Genomic DNA, 5,056 nt, shown 5'->3' with positions numbered 1-5,056 from the left:
GAAGGAAGGAAGGAAGGAAGGAAGGAAGGAAGGAAGGAAGGAAGGAAGGAAGAAATAGTGAAGGATTTTAGAGGCCAAAGGGAAATATGCCACAAGTGTCCTAGAACCTTCTTCTTAAAATGCAGTGGCTGCTTCTGCCTTGGCGAGGCAGATGGGATGAAGGGACAGATGGCTGTGGACAGCAAGGACTGCGCCTATCGGGATTTTCACACCTGAGCAATTCAAATGGCTGTCATCTTGCACCTCATTCTCCTCGACGCCATCGGGGATGGTTAGTTTGATATGCAGGTTGGCTAGGTTCTAGTATCCAGGTATTCAAACTCTCATCTAGGTGTTGCTGCGGAGGTATTCTGTGGATATGGTTAACATCTGCAATCAATTGACTTTAAATAAGGGAAATTATTCTTGATAATATGGGTGGGCCTCCTCTCATCAGTGGAAAGTCTCTAAGAGCAATATTGAGGTTTCCTTGAGGAAGGAGGAATTCTACCCCCAGGTCCTGCCTGGGTTTCCAGCCTACCCACCATCCTGCTTCTGGTATTTGGACTGGCCAGCCTCTACAGTCATGTGAGCCACTTCCTTAACAGAGTATATACATGTATACAGTTGAAACTCTTTATTCATGAATTCCACATTTATGAGTTCACCTATTGACTAAAATTTATTTGTAACCCCCAAATCAATACTCGTGATGGCTTTGGTCATGCACAGATGTGTACAGAGGGAAAACAAATGAATTGTCCATTGCTCACGTTCCTAGCTGAGGTCCAGCAAGATGTTCTGCCTTCTCGCTTCAGCTCTCATACTAGAAATGTGTCCTTCTGCAATCTATTTATTGCCACATTTTTTGCATTTTTAGTGCTCTTTGTCAGTGATCTTACTGTTTAAAATGGCCCCAAGCATAGGACTGAAGTGCTGTTTAGTGTTCCCAAGTGCAAACAGGTTGTGAGGTGCCTTGTGGAGAAAACACCCATGTTAGATAAGCCTTGTTCGAGCATGAATTATAGTGCCATTGGCCGTGAGCTCAATGTTAATGGATCAATAATATATTTTAAATTACGTGTCTTTAAACAGAAACACACATAAAACAAGATTACGTACTGATCATTAATGAAAATATTGTGACCAAAGGCTCACAAGAACCTAAGCTTGTATTTCCCCTAGGAATAATGTTGCTAATTCAGTGTTCATGGCAACTTTACAGAATATAACTATCACAATAATGAGAATCTGAGAGTCAAACACACGCACACGTATGTTTATGTCTGTATATACAGATTCCATTTCTCTGAAAAACTCCAAGTGATACACCAGCTCACCAAGTGTGGGCTCGCTAAAGGCAGGTGGCTCCTACTCCCCTTAGGATAAGGCGTGTGCCCTTGCTAGCACAGACCACTCGAGGCCAGCAGTGATCTGAGCCCCGGAGACTGGTGCAGCCCCACATTTCCTCTCTCGGACATGGGGTCTAGACTTCAGCTACACGCAACCACATGCAGTCCCCATACATACCACCTCATAGCCCTCGTCCATGTCTCACTCACCTGCTTTCTGCTCTGCCCAGGGCTTCAGCCACATTTCACAACTGTCTGCCCCTCACTTGCCCTGTAACAGCATCCCTGAGCCAACATCCCTGTAACAGCATCCCTACACCAGCATCTCTGCACCAGCATCTCTGCACCAGCATCCCTACACCAGCATCTCTGCACCAGCATCCCTGCACCAGCATCCCTGAGCCAACATCCCTGTAACAGCATCCCTACACCAGCATCCTTGAGCCAACATCCCTGTAACAGCATCCCTACACCAGCATCTCTGCACCAGCATCCCTGCACCAGCATCCCTGAGCCAACATCCCTGTAACAGCATCCCTGCACCAGCATCCCTGAGCCAACATCGCTGTAACAGCATCCTCGCACCAGCATCCCTGCAGCAGGATCACTGGTTTCCTGTAGCTCAGCCCATCTCCAGGCATGTTTGCTCATGTTGTTTCCTTCCCCTAGAATGTTTCTTTACCCCATTTTTCTAGTGACGACTTACTCTTCTTCTGTAACCCAGCTTACACTTTACCTCCTTGAGGAAGCCTTCCATCACTTCCCTAGCTAGGTTCTCCTCTCTACAGTACTTGGCATAATTGCAGTTTTTAAAATCAGCTTTGGTTATTATTTGATCAGTGCAGGGGTTCTTAACAATTTTGTTCCATGGATCCCTATGGCAGTGTATGAAAGCCAAAATAATCTTATCAAATGCATGATAGAAAATACATAGGATTACAAAGAAACTTGCATTTCACTATAATTGGCTATCAAAATATTTTCTTAAATGAAGCATAGTAAGAAATGTGTTTCTTTATTAAGATTTAAATAACAAGATGTAGTGGAAGGTCTAATAACTACTGTAATTTTGAAGTGGTGATAAGTGCAAGAGATATTTTACAGCATCTGCAACAACTGTAATGGAATATAAAAATATGGAATTCATACTGGTGAACAAAGTCACAGAGATTGCTAATTCTACTGAATTTGTTGCTTAAATTAACAATGGAAGGGAATACTAAACATCCGTTAAGGGTTTCTCAAAGTAACGATGTCATTTCTTTTTCATTCAAATTTTCAGATCCCCGCCCCCTGCCAAACTCCATCCACGGTCTCTAGAATAGGAAATCTGGAATCACGTCGGAATGCTCCACTTGGTCACATGCTCTGAAAGGACAGTCACGTCTGATGTTTAGCATTGTATCCCCAATACTTAGGACCCAGTAAATATGCCGTAAAAAGCTGTCGAAGGACATCGCCTGCTTCGCTAAGCAGCCTTTTACCCAATGCCTCACAACTTTAAAACTCAGGTCATTTTTTTTTTTTGTCTACGGCCATGCCATCCTGAACAAGCCCAATCCCGTCTGATCTCGGAAGCTAAGCAGGGTTGGGCCTGGTTAGTACTTGGATGGGAGACCACCTAGGAAGACCAGGTGCTGTGTAGGCATAAAAAATAAAAAATAAGGGATTGTAAATTGACAAGGTCTTTGCAATCTGTGAGGTCAACCAAGAGTTGCCTCGCCTAAGAATAATAAAACTTTAAAAAAGTAAAACTCAGGTCACTTTTTATCCACTTCAGATCATCGTCCACGCTCGCTCTCTGTGAACCCACTGGGTTGGTTCCCCCTCCCCTGAACACTCATGTCGCGAAGTCCTTCCTTCTGACCTGTTCCTTCTGGAAACTGATGATCTAATCCTGCCCTCTCACTCAAACATTTTTGATTGGGAGTTTTTTTAAGGGCAGCGTTCTGTCTGATTGAGCCCTCTGTATGGCCGGCGTTTACCAATGCAAGACACAGTTTTGTACTCGATGGATTTTTCTTAATGGAACTGAATTTCATTCTTTCCTTCTTTCCCACAGAGGTGCCATCTCTGCTCTTACTCTGGTATCCCGTGGGACCCTGGGCTGCTCTGTGACCTGTTCCCTTTGTCCTGTATACTCCTGTAATCCCTCCTCAGTGCGTCCATGGGTTAGGATTCATGTAATTACACTTTCAAGGGACACACCCCACGAGCAGGACAATAATATGTATTTAATAAATCATAAAATTTGCCTTCCTGAGTCAAAAACAAGGGACACATACATTCGGGATGTGAATAATTTCCAAAAGGCATCATATCCACTTGTTTTTATCCCACTCAGCAGAGGAGAGCCAAGATCCAGTGGCCCCCAGTGGCTCCCAGTTCCAATTCCTGGCATGAGAAACATGGAAGAGCCTGTCACCTCCTGCTCCTCTTGTCTCTGTTGTGTTTCCCAGAGAGATAGTCACTGGCCGATCGTGACTTACGCTTGCTCTATTTGTCCATGGGTTTGTCTGAAAGTGCCTTGTTGGAAGGAAGAGGAAGAGGAAGAGGAAGAGGAAAGTACTCCGGAAGAGAGATGGAACTTAAGAAGTTGCTTTGTTCGAAGAGTTGCTTATGGACCAAGTGGTTCCGGACGTAAAAGGACTCAAACCTTGTTCACTCACTGTAATTGCTGTTATGAATATACTGCTTTTTGTTTATCTGTTTTTCTGTGGATAGGCATTTAGGTTTTTCTAGTTTCTCAGTATTACGGACAGAGCACATTCACTTTTACGTAAGCCTTCTCAGGTACATTTATGAGAATTTCTCTGATGAATATACCCTAGAATGGAATTTCTAGGACATTGAGTATGTGCATCTTTAAATGAATCAGACATAGCCAAATTTTCCCCCAAGTTCTTGTACCACTTATACGCCCACCAACAACATGGAAGCGTAGCTACTGTTCCACAACCTTGACAATGTTTGATTTTGTCGGGCTTTTTAATTTTGCCAGTTTTAGGGGTGTGAAGTGATAGACCATTGCCATTTTAAGTCGTACATCTCCGACTGGTACTTTCTGAGAGTTGTAGCTACTCATGAGTGCTCGTGATGTGTTAAGGATCTGAACATAATCAATCTGTCCAACGGCCTCGTAAGATAAGTACGACTCTGCCATATTTTATAAGTTTGCTTTCAACCCCGCAGCTAGAGTTCAAATCCAGGCGATGATGAAGCCTACATTTAACTACCCTGTATTACAGCCACTCCCTGCCTCTAATATCAACATGCAGTCAGTCACACATTACTGAAGATTGAAACCCAGTGTATGTACCCATCGACTGTTACTTGGCGCTTTCTCTCCTGTCTCATCTCTTCAGATACCTTATAAATCCAAGAATGAGACTCCTCTTCCTCCAGTACCTAGCACAACTCATACACATGGCAGGTTCACAGCGTGTGGCTTTTAATAACAAAGGCAAGAAAGGTGTTAATAAGACCCTAGTGACAGTTTGCACAGATTGTAAAGTTGTGTGGCTTCAATGCTCCCTTTCATGATGCACTTAAGCTCCAGACCGGTCAGAATCTTGTGAATGTGGTTCCTCCACGTTCTCCTCGAGTCTCCCTTGCAAGCTGGGACTTTCTCTCCTCTCTCCCCCTCCCTTCCTCTTTTCCTGTCCTTTCTCCTCCTTTTCTCTCCTTCTCCCTTCTGTCGACATCTCACCTTCTCTCTCCTCTGT

General features: G+C 44.0%; 1 pseudogene; it reads left to right on the top strand.

The window, feature by feature from the left end:
* The first annotated feature begins 2,858 nt into the window (after positions 1-2,858).
* LOC112471076 lies at positions 2,859-2,977 on the top strand (annotated as a pseudogene).
* Positions 2,978-5,056: the final 2,079 nt, after the last annotated feature.

Source organism: Pteropus alecto, unplaced genomic scaffold, assembly GCF_000325575.1.
Source record: "Pteropus alecto unplaced genomic scaffold, ASM32557v1 scaffold45, whole genome shotgun sequence".
Taxonomy (NCBI): domain Eukaryota; kingdom Metazoa; phylum Chordata; class Mammalia; order Chiroptera; family Pteropodidae; genus Pteropus; species Pteropus alecto.
Note: the sequence above shows the minus strand (reverse complement) of the source record. Positions and strands in the feature narration are given on the sequence as shown.